General features: G+C 37.7%; 2 pseudogenes; one reads left to right on the top strand and one right to left on the bottom strand.

The window, feature by feature from the left end:
- Nucleotides 1-1,007: 1,007 nt before the first annotated feature.
- LOC133231533 (olfactory receptor 5M9-like) lies at nt 1,008-1,945 on the top strand (annotated as a pseudogene).
- Nucleotides 1,946-7,939: 5,994 nt separating this feature from the next.
- LOC133233018 (olfactory receptor 8U3-like) lies at nt 7,940-8,895 on the bottom strand (annotated as a pseudogene).
- Between the last annotated feature and the right edge of the window lie 9,145 nt (nt 8,896-18,040).

The raw sequence follows: 18,040 nt of genomic DNA, 5'->3' as shown, positions 1-18,040 counted from the left end.
ATTTTCATAAGTTGAAAGCTTTTTGTATCATATGCTGGCATAGTGTAGAAAAGTATGTCAATGACTAGATTGTAAGACCAAGGTTTAAAATAATCATCCCGTAAAATTGAATAGATAAGAAGATATCTTCTGGACTTCCTTGGTGGCTCAGTGGATAAGAATATGCCTACCAATGTAGGGGACATAAGTTCGACCCCTGGTTGGAGGAGGATTCCACATGCCATGGAGCAACTAAGTCCAAGTGTCACAATTATTGAGCCTGCACTCTAGAACCTGTGAGCCACAACTATTTAAGCCTGCTCACCTAGAGTCAGTGCTCCACAACGAGAGAAGCCACTGCAGTGAGAAGCCCACACACCCCAACCAAGAGGAGCCCAAGCACAGCCAAAAATAAGTAAACAAATACATTTTTCAAAAAGGATATCTTCCAAGTCATAGGGAAATGAGTAAGTTAAAATTGCATGTGCATTTGTATTAATATTGACCATGAGAGGCAACCATCATATACAAAAATAGTATTCAATGGAATTTCAATGATTCACTCTTATCAATTCCCTGTTCAGCACAAAGTGGTTGTCTGATCTTAATGAATATTTACATTTATATTCTCAAGTCATTTCCTGTAAGACAATATGTTGAAATGGATTTGGTCATTCTCTGATGACTCTCAGTCTAGCTTTACTTCTATTAGCACACTATGATGTTAGTATCATTGTAATAATTTAGAAAAAAAAATAAGTGTCTAATACTAGTAGTATATGAATGTAATTGTCTGTTTTAGAGTTAAGAAACTAATAAATATTGTAATAATTACCTCTAAGACCTATTAAAGGAAATAAATGTGATAATATACTCATATTAAACTTTGTGCAAAGTCTACATTGATTTTTATATTATTTGAACTAGAATACTGATAAACATGACTCAAAATTTTCAAGAATAAAATAAATCCATTCGTTTCTTTTAATTTGTCCATAGGCAATTCAGATTGGGTCTAAGTGAAGGCAATGCCAAATTTCACAGATGTGACAGAATTTGTTCTTCTAGGGTTGACCAGTCATCAGGAGCTTCAAGTTCTCTTTTTTTTGTGGTGTTTCTAGTAGTTTACATGATCACTCTGATAGGGAACATTGGTATGATTATTTTGATCAGCATCAGCCTCCAGCTTCAGAGTCCCATGTACTTTTTCTTGACTCATTTGTCTTTTGTGGATGTGTAGTTCTCTTCCAATGTCACTCCGAAGATGCTGGAAAACTTACTATCAGACACAAAAACCATTCCCTCTGTGGGGTGTTTGGTGCAGTGTTACTTCTTTATAGCCCTTGTCCACGTGGAAGTATCTTGGCTGTGATGGCCTTTGATCACTATATGGCCATCTGCAACCCTCTGCTTTATGGCAGTAAAATGTCCAGGACTGTCTGTGCTCATCTCATCTCTTAGGCTAACAGAGAACATCTATGGGTTCTCTGTTAGCCTCATCTGTACACTGTGAACATATGGCCTGTACTTCTGTGCAAACTTTGGAATCGATCACTTCTATTGTGCTGACCCTCCTCTTATCAAGACTGCCTGTAGAGGGGTCCACATTAAAGAGTACACCATGATTGTTATTGCTGGGATTAATTTCACATATTCCCTCTCAGTGGTTCTTATTTCCTATACACTCATTGTAGCGGCCGTGCTGCGCATGCACTCTGCCGATGGCAGGAGGAAGGCATTCTCCACGTGTGGGTCCCACCTGACAGCTGTTACCATGTTTTATGTGACTCTCATCTTCATGTATCTCAGGAGGCCCACTGAAGAGTCTGTGGAACAGGGGAAGATGGTGGCTGTGTTTTACACCACAGTGATTCCCATGTTGAATCCCATGATCTACAATTTGAGGAAAAAAGATGTGAAAGAGGCGATCAACAAAGCAAACATCAAGGCAAACTTGAGGCAGTGAACCTGCAGTACATAATTCCGTGTATGCCACTTCCTGTTATAAATGTCCAGGCATATAAATTCCCTGTTTAAAATAGACTGTGTACAGGCAACACTTAACTATACGATGAGGTCCAGTCTAACACAGTGATGGGTTTCCCTATGAATGGACTCTCAGGACTAAGCCTCCTTTATCTATATATGCAAAAATACTAACCCTGACCTATTACTGTTAGTCCCAGTGTATGTAAAATAGTGCTAAGTGTAGTCATCAGATAACTCATAAATACATTTTGATAAGCACATGCTAATTTGGAGGTATCTTTGTAAGAATTGAATATGATTTCTTAGGATATTTTGTATATACAATTGCTCTTCACTTGTTAAAAGTAATATTACTTATAATATAAGTAATATATAATTTCATGAGAAAAAATTAAGACATCACTTTTCTATGAATATAAAAGTTGGTGGATCCTCATTTACCAAAAAAAGCTTCCAATAACATTCATACATGCATGGGCTTTTGAAAACAAAAATGTATTCAGAATCTTCAACTAGTGTCATTAATCAATCATAAGGTTAATTCTCAGTATGTATTGCTGTATAATTAACAGTATTTGTGTTTCAAGCAATCTGTTGACTCACCATAATTCTGTTTGGTTTGGATTTTAGCTAGTTGTTTCTCTCTTTATTAATTTGAATAGGTGAAACTTTTTTACTAAAGCCTATCATGTCCTTCTCATAGTTTAAAAAGATGAAACAATATGGATTTTTGTCATTTAAAATCTAACTTTTGATCAGAAGAATGTCCTGTTAAACATTTTGTTGCTATGATGAAGCTATTGTTTGATTCCAAATTCTTGTCACTAACATTACATTCTTAGGTCTGTGTTTAGCTACTTAAATCAAGCTTTTAATAACTATAATGGATCAACCAGATAAGAATCTCTGTAAAACCGAATGCCATTGCACTAGACATGTATTAAAAGGTGATCAGCACAGCTGAAACTAGTATCCACTGGGGTCTGATTACAAGTTTACTCTTCAATTTATGTTGATTGGTGTCCACTTAATCACCTTCATTCTTAATATAAGTGGAATACATTTTTTGTCCTTGACTCTTGCTAATAATGCCAGCATAAAAGCAACACAGAAGCATAAGTAATTTCTCATGAATGAGTTTATTCTTGTTTAAGGGCTAATTCAATTAAAAGGGGTGCACAATTGTGTAGAAAGACTCTGAGAAGTAACATTTACTTGTGATAATATCACTGGAAAGATGGATTCATTTAAGCACAGAAAGTATTGTTACTCAGGCTAATTTACTAATTGCCCATAAGTCACATTCCCTCAGATTGGTTCTGAGAAAAAGCAGATGGTGGGAAGAGAGTTGTTTTTCATAACTTTAGGTTCTGAGCAGGTAGAAAGAGTACCATTTGATTAGTATTGGAAACTACATTAACAAAGTTTTTTTTTTTTTTTTAATGTTTTCAAATCACCCAAGTTTGCTTCTAACAAATTGGTGTCAAGTATGAAATTATAGGCTCTTCAAGAAACAATCATACTGACAGAGATCATTATAACTTGACCCTTTAGGATCACATTTTCTGTGATTCGTATGGCAGACATATTCCTCAGAGTCCACTTTTTTATATTTTATTTTATAAGCAAAACATTTGTCATCCAGCTGTTAACCACCATTCCCATTGTCCCTTGTCAGTGGGATACATAATGTTGTCAAGTCTTGGCAATGAGCCATCAGTAGAAACTAATGCGTAAAACCTAAAGATCACCTTCTCTATGTTAAAGCCATTAGATACGGACTTTTTTCTCTTCCTTCCCACTTGAAAATGTTGCCACTAAAATGATCTCTTTTTAGACAAAGATGGAAACCACATATTGAGGGTCTAATTGCCTTTCCCAAAGGCAATTAGAAAGGAAGAAATTACCTGAGAAAGGAATAAATTACTTTATTAAGTCACTGCATCTTGGGAGTTTACTTAGATCTAGTGCTGTATTTGCTCTTACAATACTTTTCATAAACATATCCTTGGCACTTCACCTCTGCATCTTACCACTCACTAGGACGATTTTTACCTGAGAATAATCAAGTCTCTTCAGAAAGTATCCTGATGTTGAGAGAAGGGTGTCTTGTCTTCTGTTTTAACCAGAAGGAGAAAAACTCAAGCTTCTGATCTATATTAGATATTAGGTTATATATCCCTTTGTCCTAACTACTTGATGAGTCTTTGGGCTTGTTATGACATTTCAGACTCCAGTTGTCACATTAACTGGTTTTGGATCCCTTTTGAGCCATCATCTAGGCCATTTCACTAGCCTTTTTAGGTATTTACAAGTCTCTTTCTTAAGCTTAGGAAATCTCAGCTTTTTTTTTTTTTTTTTTCAGCACTGTGCTTGCAGATGTAGATAAGGTGTGTTTTCACCAGATATTTGAGCCAGCACATCTTCAACTGTCCTTACTTATTAGTGGGGCTTCCCCAGTGGCTCAGCAGCAAATAATTATCTACAAGGCAAGAGACATGGTTTCAATCCCTGGGGGAACATCCCCTGGAGAAGGAAATGGCAACCTACTTCAGAATTCTTGCCTGGAAGACTCCGTGGACAGAGGAGCCTGGTGGGTTACAGTCCATAGGGTTACATAGAGTCGAACACAACTGAGCGTTCACACTCTTACACGCACTTATTATGAGTGAAGTTGTTCTCCCAAGAGTTGTGTTAAGTTCCTAACCTGAAGAACTTCAGAGTTTGGTTACAGGGTCATTGGGTTATAGGGTTATTATTTGGATATAGAGTAGTTGAAGATGCAATTGTTAATATGAAGTCATACTGAAGTAAGGTGGACTGTTAATCCAGTGTGAGTGATGTCCTTACAAGAATGAAGAAATTTGGACACAGATGTAGAGGGAAGATGATCATGAGAATACAGCAGGGACTGGAAAGATGCTTACCAGACAAGGAATGTCTGGGACCATGAGCAGCTGGAAAAAGCAAGGAAGGAACCTCCCCTAGAGCTTCATAGAGAGCCTGGTTCCACCACTACCTTGACTTCAGACTTGTAGGCTCCAGAAATGTGAGAAAATAAATTTTTATTGTGGTAAGTTAATGAATGCGTGGTACTTTGTTAACACAGACTGATGAAACTAATACATTTCTTTACAGTATTGTTTCAGTGTTAGAACTTTGGTTTTACTTTAGTCTTTTTTAGTCTCCAAGGCTATTATCTTTTCTGCTCTAGGACCTCTTCAAATGTATCTGAAGTTTCCTTGGTAAACGTGTGGTTTTGCAACAACCTCCGGTGAATCCAGTGTGCTACCTAGAAGGGGCACCAGGTTCCTTTTGAAAGATTCACTAACTTTTAAACCCTTCTCACATTGCCAATCTCAGGTTCAGCCCTTACTCTGTAGTTTACTATATAAGCTCGCTGATGTGCTTTTAACTATTTAAATTATACTTTTGGAATTATTAAAAAAAAATAACAACAACAAAGATGTTTTCCTTTCTTGAGTTTTATCTTTGGCAATTGACACTAATGATTTCCAAGATTAATTTCTCTGCAACTGTGCTCCCTGATCCCAAAAGAAGTTGATTTAAGAACTTGAAAATCAGGATTGTAATTCATTGCTTCTGTTCAGAATTTGTACAATTTGCATCCACCTAGAATACCTTGTTTCTGCTTTAATAATGGTGTTAAGGTTAGTTGAGGCATATATTAAAATAAAATTTAATATAAATAATTTAACGACAATATTGATGTCTTCACATAAATCTGAAATCTAATTTAACAATGAAATGTTTACTAAGATAACTTGGATAAAATAAGCTAAAATGTTTCTGAATAACTTATACAATCAATTTTTTGCCAGTATTTCCCAAAATAGCAGACTATTCAGCACATTCAGGAATGTTTTTGATTTTGCCTTATATGAATAGCTCACAATATCACCCACATGGTAGACACCAAACATTTGAATCTGAATTAAAAAATAAATAAATAAATACATTCCAGCTGATGGTTTAAGTGGGCCTTAGATTGCATCACTTTACAACCACCCCAACATAGAACTATATTCCTGACATCTGACAGCAACCACGTTTATAACTTGGTTTTAAACTACCACTTCTTGTCAACCCATTGTAATTTCTTCAAATATAAAAGGATCTTAAGCTTTGCTGAGGGAATATAGGGGCATGTCTGCATTTCTGTTTTGATACAGAAAAAGAGAGTACGACTTTCCAAATGCTGAGCCTGATTTCCAGATTTGCAAGCTGAAAATGGACATCTTTTCAAACAACATGAGAACCATGGAATCACAGAGAGTGACTGACAGTGAATCTAGTGGGAGTCAGAAGCAGAGAGGAATGATTTTTAGCAGACGGGGTACACTTGAGGAACAGCTACTGCATGGAATGACATGGGGATGGAAAAGAAATTTACTTTACCATCTCCCTTTTTCTGTCTCTACAATGTATAAAATAGAAAGATTTTTGAAAGCAGTGGCTAAATCTTATTATCAGTTAAATAGGAACTATCCAGGTCAAAGCCATCAAATGTCACATATGCAAATAGTAGCAATTTGTTAAAAATGTGCATTGTAATATTTTAAACATTTTATCTTACTTATCAGTTCAGTTCAGTGCAGTTCAGTCGCTCAGTCATGTTTGACTCTTTGCAACCCCATGAATCGCATCATGCCAGGCCTCCCTGCCCATCACCAACTCCCAGAGTTCACTCAGACTCACGCCCATCGAGTCAGTGATGCCATCCAGCCATCTCATCCTCTGTCATCCCCTTCTCCTCCTGCTCCCAATCCCTCCCAGCATCAGAGTCTTTTCCAATGAGTCAACTCTTCACATGAGGTGGCCAAAGTACTGGAGTTTCAGCTTTAGCAACATTCCTGCCAAAGAAATCCCAGGGCTGATCTCCTTCAGAATGGACTGGGTGGATCCCTTGCAGTCCAAGGGACTCTCAAGAGTCTTCTCCAACACCATAGTTCCAAAGCATCAATTCCTCAGCGCTCAGCTTTCTTCACAGTCCAACTCTCACATCCATACATGACCACTGGAAAAACCATAGCCTTGACTAGACAGACGTTTGTTGGCAAAGTAATGTCTCTGCCTTTCAATATGCTATCTAGGTTGGCCATAGCTTTTCTTCCAAGAAGTGTCTTTTAATTTCATGGCTGCAGTCACCATCTGCAGTGATTTTGGAGCCCAAAAATATAAAGTCTGACACTGTTGCCACTGTTTCCCCATATATTTCCCATGAAGTGATGGGACCGGAGGCCATGATCGTTTTCTGAATGTTGAGCTTTAAGCCAACTTTTTCACTCTCCTCTTTCACCTTTATCAAGAGGCTTTTTAGTTCCTCTTCACTTTCTGCCATAAGGGTGGTGTCATCTGCATATCTGAGAAATATTGATATTTCTGCTGGCAATCTTGATTCCAGCTTGTGCTTCTTCCAGTCCAGCATTTCTCATGATGTACTCTGCATATAAGTTAAATAAACAGGGTGACAATATATAGCCTTGATGTACTCTTTTTCCTATTTGGAACCAGTCTGTTGTTCCATGTCCAGTTCTAACTGTTGCTTCCTGACCTGCACACAAATTGCTTAAGAGGCAGGTCAGGTGGTCTGGTATTCCTATCTCTTTCAGAATTGTCCAGTTTATTGTGATCCACACAGTCAAAGGCTTTGCCATAGTCAATAAAGATGAAATAGATGTTTTTATAGAACTCTCTTGCTTTTTCAATGATCCAGCAGATGTTGGCAATTTGGTCTCTGTTTCCTCTACCTTTTGCAAAACCAGCTTGAACATCAGGAAGTTCACGGTTCACATATTGCTGAGGCCTGGCTATATTATATGAAAAATAGAACTCATGTGCAAAGTCATTTTGCTCATATAAAAATGGTAAAAATAAAATTAACCTATCAAAGATAATAAAAACAACATATCTGCATGAGGCATAGCTCCGAGACAGTTAGTGTTACAAGTTACATTCTAATGTTTATTAGAGACAGGAAATAACATTTTTCAAAGGCTTTCCTCAAGGCATTTTTTACTTCTTGATTCCTCAGGCTGTATATCATGGGATTCAACATAGGAATGACTATTTTGTAGAAGACAGAGGCCATTTTGTCTGTGTCAAGGGAATGGTTTGATTTGGGCTGCAGATACATGAAGATCAGAGTCCTGTAGAATATAGTGACAGCAATCAGATGAGAACCACAGGTTGAGAATGCTTTGTGCCTCCCCTCTTCAGATTGGATTCTCAGGATGGTAGCCACAATGTATAAGTAAGAAATAAGGACCGTGGTCAAAGAGCTGATCATGTTGAATTCAGCAAAAATAAAAATCAAGATCTCTTTGAGGCTGGTATCTGAGCAGGCAAGGGCCATCAAAGGGACATCATCACAATAGAAGTGATTAATAACATTGGAGCCATAGTAGATCAATCAAAAAGTAACAACTGTGTGGAAGAAAGCAACAGAAAAGCTGTATAAGTAAGGGTCTGCTACCAGTTGCATGCACACCTTTTGGGACATGATCACCAAGTACAGAAGAGGATTGCAGATGACCACATAGCAGTCATAAGCCATTAGTGCAAGAAGGAACATCTCCAAAATCAAGAAGTTCAGGAGAAAGCCTAGCTGTGCACACATTCATAGAAAGATATTGACCTGTGCTTAGTCATGAGGGTCTCCAGGAACTTTGGGGCTATTGATGAAGAGTAACAAAAGTCTACAAAGGCCAGATTACTGAGAAAAAAATGCATGGGTGTGTGAAGGTGAGGATCCAACCGGATTAAAGAAATCATGCCAATGTTTCCCATCAGAGTTAGAGAATATACCACTAAAATGAGAAGAAAGAGAAGGATTTCAGTCTCTCTCTGGACTGAAAAACCCTAAAGAATGAATTCCATCACCCTAGTAATATTCTCTTCAATCATTTGTTCTAGTCTCCGAACTGCTGAAAAGAGACACGTTAAAGACAGATAAATTATCAGGAGTAAGGAATTGTCATCAGATGCCAAAACGTGTGTTTAAACTTCAGAAATTATTACTCATTGAAATAGAATAAGTGAAGTCGCTCAGTCATGTCTGACCCTTTGCAACCCCATGGACTGTAGCCTACCAGGCTCCTCCATCCATCGGATTTTCCAGGCAAGAGTACTGGAGTGGGTTGCCATTTCCTTCTCCAGGGGATCTTCCTGACCCAGGGATTGAACCCAGGTCTCCCACCTTGCAGGCAGATGCTTTACCATCTGAGCCACCAGGGAAGTTCCCCAGAAGTTCTGAAGCAAAATATCAGAACAAATAAATATATCCCCTCTCAAATTCTCCTGTTTAACTATTTATAATTTTCTGAAGCCAAAAATTGAGGTTTAATAAAAATAATGTTTATAAAGATATGTAATATTTTAGCTTTAGATTATTTTAGTTATATTAAATAATAGAGAGAATGAATATATTTTTATATATCCTGCTCCCATATTTACTTCTCAGTGGAGTAAAACTTAAATATATAACATTTTAACTGTTTTAATAGACATTTATTTTAACAAATGTACATTATGCTAAATATAATACAAAGCTAAACAGGATATTCAATGGATAGAAAAGTGGAAGAAATTAAATATTTTTATTTGTCAATTAGGCAAATTTTGGATTCATATGTAATTTATTCATTTTCAAATACTACTTTCTAAAAGTGAAAAAGTATACTTGTAGTTAGAGTTAGAATACACATATGTTAAAAAGTAGAGTTCTTTATAATCATTTACTCAATGGACATGAGTTTGAGCAATCTCTGGGGGACAGTGAAGGACAGGGAAGGCTGGCATGCTGCAGCCCATGGGGTCACAAAGAGCCAGACAAGACTGAGTGAGTGAGCAGCAACAAATAGCTTTACATTAATTATTTTCAACACATAATCAGGAATACTTTCTAAATTATTGGACAAATTTTTAGTGTAGCAATAGCAAGCACACTTGCTTGTGAATGGTAGCCATCTCTTTGACAAGAGAAATAGCAGTTATGTGTAATGGTACTCCTATCATGATGTTCAACTTGCATGATGTGGTTTTTGAGAATTCTATGCCTCTTTCCACTTCTGAGGCTAAGGAAGATAACTAGCTCTCTTTAATTTCAAGAGTAAATTTAAAAAAAAAAAAAAGGAAAAAAATCTCACCATATAAAATTAAAATGAAGTATGCAAAATAGAAAGAGTAACCCCTGACTTTTCCCCTAAATATTTTACCCAAAGGGAAGTTTCATTTTTTGTTGTTGCTGTTTTTTAAGAAGTTACTGTGAGTGGTCAGAAAATGTGCCCTTTTAGTTTTTCCTCCTCTTTATATTGACTCAGCTTGATGTGATGACTTGTACCTAACGTGTTTTCCAGGAAAAAAATAAATAAATAAAACGCATGCACCTATGTGTGTGTGTGTATAAATATATGTGTATATATATATATATATATATATGTGTGTGTGTGTGTGTGTGTATGTGTTAAGTCACTTCAGTTGTGTCTGACTCTATGTGACACTATGGATTGTAGTCTGCAAGGGTCTGCTGTCCACAGGATTCTCCAGGCAATAATACTTCAGTGGTTTTCTGTGCCCTCCTCCAGGGAATCTTCCCAACCCAGCAATCGAACCTGTATCTTCTTTGGCTCCTGCACTGCAGGCAGATTCTTTACCGCTGAGCCACTAGAGAAGCCCATACATACATACATATATGGTAAAACATCTGCCTGCAATGCAGGAGACCCAGGTTTGATTCCTGTGTTGGGAAGATCCCCTGGAGAAGGAAATGCCAACCCACTCCATTATTCGTGCCTGGAGAAACCCATGGACAGAGGAGCCTGGCAGGCTAGAGTCTATGGGATTGCAAGAGTCAGACACAACTTAGTGACCAAATTACCACCATATATATATACACACACACACATACACAAATACATATGTGTATATACAAACACACGCACACTTAAACATAAGTACATACATAAAATGTGGCATGAAAACTGTTTTCCCCCATCCATTTATTTTCTTCTTGCTGGAGGCAAAACCCAGGTTTGAAATGTGTGTTTCAACTAACTTATCTTCCTGAATAGACATCTTAACAGCGCTACTGGCACTACAGCTCACCATTCTGGCAAAACAATGGAAAAAATAAAATATTGGTCTGAACATCATTTGCCCATTTCCATGATGGTAATATAATAACTCTAGTCTCACTTTGGTCTTCCATAATAAATATCATTTTGGATATCTTAGAGGTAATTAGCAGAAATTTTAATACTGAGTTACTTTTCTTTGAGTATACATTGAAGTCAGGCTTATTTCTTCTTTGTAATAAAAGGGAAAAATGCAAAACCCACACAGACTCATCAATTCTGAAAAAGGGTAAAAATTAAAAAAACAAAAACAACAAAAAAAAAACCTCCCTGATCTGTGAATTAATTTCAGACATAAATGTCTCTTTTTTACATTTTTTTAAAATCATCAAAAGTTTCCCCTAAGAGAAAGGCAACATTCATACATACAAATGCTCTTTTCCTTAGGAATTGGCTTCCAGTTTTATCAATAAATTGTTTTCTCCTAAAGGAAACCCAAGTCTTGGGCAGAAGTCAAAAAGGATATTTTATTTGGGGTGGGCTAAGAAAAGTATTTCATTATTGTGTATACAAGTCAGCTTCATCCAGTTGGAGCAAAGTTAGACAGTGTCATCTACTTTCCTTTAAATGGCAAAAAGTGTAGAGGCTTGGAAAAGGAGGGTTATGAAAATGACCGACGGTAACTCTTAACCCATCTGGTTGTAGAAGAAATCTTCTCTGGAAAGTTGGAATACCCAGGGTACCTGAATGGGTGAAGTAGGACTTTATAAAGTACAGTCTTTATTCCTTGGGAAGTTAATTCCTAATATTCCCCACACATGACTGCACCAGGTTCACTGACCCTCTATGGTGCAACTGTGATTAGAAAACTTCAATTAGAAAAAAAAATAGCCTATAAAAACAGAGGTAACAATAGGTCTTATTTTTAACTAGAATGATGTCATCATGAAATGACTAATCCTTGATTCAGTTCAGTTCAGTCACTCAGTCATGTCCAACTCTTTGCAGCCCCATGGACTGGAGCATGCCAAGCTTCCGAATCCATCACCAACTACTGGAGCTTGCTCAAACTCAGTCTATCAAGTCAGTAATGCCATCCAACCATCTTATACTCATCAGTCCCTTCTCCTCCCGCCTTCAATTTTTGCCAGCATCAGGGTCTTTTCTACTGAGTGAGGTCTTAGCATCAGGTGGCCAAAGTATTAGAGTTTCAGCATGAGTCCTTCCAATAAATATTCAGGACTGATTTACTTTAGGATAGACTGGTTGGATCCACTTGCTGTCCGAGGGAATCTCAAGTCTTCTCCAACACCACATCCCAAAGGCATCTATTCTTCAGGACTCAGCTTTGCTTATAGTCCAATTCTCATATCCATACAGGACTACTGGAAAAACCATAGCCTTGACTATATGGACCTTTGTTGGCAAAGCTGAGTCTCTGCTTTTTAATAGGCTGTCTAAGTTGATAATAGCTTTTATTCCAAGGAGAAAGGGGCTTTTAATTTCATGGCTTCAGTCACCATCTGCAGTGATTTTGGAGACCCCCCCCCCAAAAAAAAAAGTCTCCCACTGTTTCCATCGTTTCCCTATCTGCATGAAGTGATTGGACAAGATGATATTTATTTGGTGAATGTTGAGTTTTAAGCCATCATTTTCACTCTCTTCTTTCACTTTCATCAAGAGGCTCTTTAGTTCTTCACTTTCTGCCATAAGAGTGGTGTAATCTGCATATCTGAGGTTATTGATATTACTCCCAACAGTCTTGATTCTGGCTTGTGTTTCATCTGGCCTGGCAATTCTCATGATTTACTCTGCACATAAATTAATAAGCAGGGTGACAATATACAGCCTTGAAGTACTCCTTTACTGATTTAGAACCAGTGTGTTGTTCCACGTCCAGTTCTAACTGTTGCTTCCTGACCTGCATACAGATTTCTCAGGAGGCAGGTCAGGTGGTCTGGTATTCCCATCTCTTTAAGAATTTTCCATAGTTTGCTGTGAACCACACAGTCAAAAGCATTAATGTAATCAGTAAAGAAGAAGTAGATTTATTTCTGGAACTTGCTTGTTTTTTCTATGATCCAGTGGATGTTGGCAATTTGATCTCTAGTTCTTCTGCCTTTTCTAAATCCAGTTTGAACATCTGGAAGTTCACATTTCATGAACAGTTGAAGCCTGGCTTGGAGAATTTTAAGCATTACTTTACTAGCGTGTGAGATGAGTGCAATTCTGCAGTAGTTTGAACATTCTTTGGCAGTGCCTTTCCTTGTGATTGGAATGAAAACTGACTTTTCCCAGTCCTGTGGCCACTGCTGAGTTCTCCAAATTTGCTGGCATATTGAGTGCAGTACTTTCACAGTATCATCTTTTAGGATTTGAAGTAACTCAACTGGAATTCCATCACCTCCACTAGCTCTGTTCATAGTGAGGCTTTCTAAGGCCCCTTGACTTCACACTTTAGGATGTCTGGCTCTAGGTGAGTGATCATGCCATTGTGATTATCTGGGTCTTGAAGAGCTTTTCTGTATAGTTCTTCTATGTATTCTTGCCACTTCTTCTAAATATCTTGTGCTTCTGTTTTGTCCATACCATTTATGTCTTTTACTGAGCCCATCTTTGCATGAAACATTCCCTTGTAGCTCTAATTTTCTTGAAGAGATCTATAGTCTTTCCCATTCTTTTGTTTTCCTGTATTTCTTTGCACTGATCACTGAGGAAGTCTTTCTTATCTCTCCTTGCTATTCTTGGAAATGTGCATTCAAAGTGATATGTCTTTCCTTTTCTCCTTTGCCTTTAGCTTTTCTTCTTTTCTCAGCTATTTGTAAGGCCTCCCTAAATAATCATTTTGCTTTTTTAATTTCCTTTTCTTGTGGATGGTCTTGTTCACTGCCTCCTGTACAATGTCCTGAACCTCCACGCACAGTTCTTTAGGCACTCTATCAGGTATAATTCTTTGAATCTATTTGTCACTTCCACTGTATAATTGTAAGGGATTTGATTTGGTCATACCTGAATGGGCTGGTGGTTTTCCCTACTTCCTTCAATGTAAGTCTGAATTTGGCAATAATGAGTTCACGATCTGAGCCACAGTCAACTCCCAATCTTGTTTTTGCTAACTGTATATAGTTTCTCCATCTTCAGCTACAAAAAAGATAATCAATCTGATTTCACCATTGACCATCTGTGATACCCAAGTGTAGTGTCTTCTCTTGTGTTTTTGAGCAGTGTGTTCTCTTGGCAGTACTCTGTTAGCCTTTGCCCTGCTTCATTTTGTACTCCAAGGCCAAATTTTCCTGTTATTCCAGGTATATCTTAACTTCCTACTTTTGCATTCCAGGCCCCTATAATGAAAAGGACATCTTTTTTGGGTGTGAGTTATAGAAGGTCTTGTCAGTTTTCATAGAACTGTTCAACTTCAGCTTCTTCAGCATTACTTGTCAAGGCATAGACTTAGTTTTCTTTGATTGAGATATTGAATGGTTTCCTTGGAAACAAACAGAGATAATTCTGTCAATTTTTAAGATTGCATCAAATACTCTTGTGGAGTATGATAGCTACTCTATTTCATCTAAAGGATTCTTGCCCACAGTAGTTGATATAATGGTCATCTGAATTAAATTCACCTATTCCAGTCTTACTTCTTGGAAGGAAAGTTATGACCAAACTAGATAGCATATTCAAAAGCAGAGACATTACTTTGCCAACAAAGGTCCGTCTAGTCAAGGCTATGGTTTTTCCTGTGGTCATGTATGGATGTGAGAGTCGGACTGTGAAGAAAGCTGAGCGCCGAAGAATTGATGCTTTTGTTTTTTGTTTTGTTTTGTTTTGTTTTGTTTTAATTAATTTTATTCTATTCTCAAACTTTACATAATTGTATTAGTTCTGCCAAACATCAAAATGAATCCACCATGGGTATACATGTGTTCCCCATCCTGAACCCTCCTCCCTCCTCCCTCCCCACACCATCCCTCTGGGTCGTCCCAGTGCACCAGCCCCAAGCATCCAGTATCGTGCATTGAACCTGGACTGGCATCTCGTTTCATACATGATATTTTACATGTTTCAATGCCATTCTCCCAAATCTTCCCACCCTCTCCCTCTCCCACAGAGTCCATAAGACTGTTCTATACGTCAGTGTCTCTTTTGCTGTCTCGTATACAGGGTTATCGTTACCATTTTTCTAAATTCCATATATATGCGTTAGTATACTGTATTGGTGTTTTTCCTTCTGGCTTACTTCACTCTGTATAATAGGCTCCAGTTTCATCCACCTCATTAGAACTGATTCAAATGTATTCTTTTTAATGGCTGAGTAATACTCCATTGTGTATATGGAATTGATGCTTTTGAACTGTGGTGTTGGAGAAGACTCTTGAGAGTCCCTTGGACTGTAAGGAGATCCACCCAGTCCATTCTGAAGGAGATCAGCCCTGGGATTTCTTTGGAAGGAATGATGCTAAAGCTGAAACTCCAGTACTTTGGCCACCTCATGCGAAGAGTTGACTTATTGAAAAAGATTCTGATGCTGGGAGGGATTGAGGGCAAGAGGAGAAGGGGATGACAGAGGATGAAATGGCTGGATGGCATCACTGACTCGATGGACATGAGTCTGAGTGAACTCCGGGAGTTTGTGATGGACAGGGAGGCCTGGCATGCTGCGATTTATGGGGTCGCAAAGAGTTGGACATGATTGAGTGACTGATCTGATCTGATTCTAGTCTATTTTAATTCAGTGATTCCTAAAATGTTGATGCATCTCCTGTTTGACTACTTCCAATTTACATTGATTGATGGACCTAACATTCCAGTTTCCTATGAAATGTTGCTCTTATAGCACTAGACTTTAATTCCATAATCAGTCACATCTACAGCTGGGTGTTGTTTTTGCTTTGGCTCCATCTCTTCATTCTTTCTGGAGTTATTTCTCCACCTTTCTCCAGTAGTATATTGAGCACCTACCAATCTGGGGAGTTCATCTTTCAGGGTCCTATCTTTTTGCCTTTTCATACTGTTTATAGGGTCCTCAAGCCAAGAATATGGAAGTATTATCCTTGACTGTGCATATCCAGTTCAGTTGCTTGAAACAAAACAATCAAAAAAAAGAAAAAGAAAAAGAAAAAAAAAGTGGTAAACTATTTAAATATCCTAACTATTTATGATGCATTGTCATCATTTGTTTATATTTGTCTCTTCCATTCCCTGTGACCTTCCTAGCTGAAGGGATTCTGGTTCAAATTATTTGCTTCACATCTACTAAATGTGTTTTTCACCTAAATATTATAAATCGTAAGTTGTTTTCTTTATTATTTGCTGTGTGTAGACCTAAGAACAATAAATACCCTTTGTCTACATCAGATGTCATTAAAATTCAACTTTTAAAATTACACAGGATTAATTTGTTGTGTCAGAGAAGGCAATGGCACCCTACTCCAGTACTCTTGCCTGGAGAATCCCATGGATGGAGGAGCCTGGGAGGCTGCAGTCCATGGGTTTGCTAAGAGTCGGACACGACTGAACGACTTCACTTTTACTTTTCACTTTCCTGCATTGGAGAAGGAAATGGCAACCCACTCCAGTGTTCTTGCCTGGAGAATCCCAGGGATGGTGGAGCCTGGTGGACTGCCGTCTATGGGGTCGCACAGAGTCGGACACGACTGAAGTGACTTAGCAGCAATTTGTTGTGTGACCTGAGGCAAGAACCTAAGTTATTGTTGTCCCTAATATTATTAATTAAATAATCCATGTCTTTCTTATCAATTTATAATTAATAGGACTTTGAAAATATCACCTCATTTACTAAAATAAATCAATAAAATGAATGAGCTCAGAGTTTTATAAAACTTGATAGGTATAGGGCAATTTATATATGCTTTACTTTATGAAAAGAAAGTTTTATTTTCAGATCATAAATATAGTTGACACCAGAACAAAAGGGGTTTGAACTTCATGGATCCACTCATATGCCATTTTCTTTTATTATTATTATTTTTTATTATTATTATTTAGTATTTCTCCTCCACTTTATTTTTTTATTCTTTTTTTTTTTAACTTTACAATATTGTATTGGTTTTGCCATATTATTATTAGTTTTACTTTACAGTACTGTATTGGTTTTGCCATACATCAACATGCATCTGCCACGGATGTACACGTGTTCTATATCCTGAACCCCTCTCCCACCTCCCTCCCCATACCATCCCTCTGAGTCATCCCAGTGCACCAGGCCCAAGCTTCCTGTATCCTGCATCGAACCTGGACTGGAGATTCGTTTCCTATATGATATTATACATGTTTTAATGCCATTTTCCAAAATCATCCCCTCCCTCCCTCTCCCATAGAGTTCAAAAGACTGTTCTATACATCTGTGTCTCTTTTGCTGTCTCGCATACAGGGTTGTCGTTACCATCTTTCTAAGTTCCATATATATGCATAGTATACTGAATTGGTGTTTTTCCTTCTGGTTTACTTCACTCTGTATAATAGGATTGTTTCATCCACCTCATTAGAACTGATTCAAATGTATTCTTTTTAATGGCTAAGTAATACTCTATTGTGTATATGTACCACAGCTTTCTTATCCATTCATCTGCTGATGGTCTTCTGGGTTGCTTCCATGTCCGGCATATTATAAACAGTGGTGCGATGAACATTGGGGTGCATGTGTCTCTTTCAATTCTGGTTTCCTTGGTGTTCATGCCCAGCAGTGGGATTTCTGGGTCGTATGGAAGTTTTATTTCCAGTTTTTTAAGGAATCTCCACACTATTCTCCATAGTGGCTGTACTAGTTTGCATTCCCACCAAAAGTGTAAAAGGGTTTACTTTTCTCCACATCTTCTCCAGCGTTTATTGCTTGTAGACTTTTGGATCACAGCCATTCTGATTGGTGTGAAATGATATCTCATTGTGGTTTTCATTTGCATTTCTTTGATAATGAGTTATGTTGAGCATCTTTTCATGTGTTTGTTAGCCATCTGTAT

This window comes from Bos javanicus, chromosome 19, assembly GCF_032452875.1.
Source record: "Bos javanicus breed banteng chromosome 19, ARS-OSU_banteng_1.0, whole genome shotgun sequence".
Taxonomy (NCBI): Eukaryota; Metazoa; Chordata; class Mammalia; order Artiodactyla; family Bovidae; genus Bos; species Bos javanicus.
Note: the sequence above shows the minus strand (reverse complement) of the source record. Positions and strands in the feature narration are given on the sequence as shown.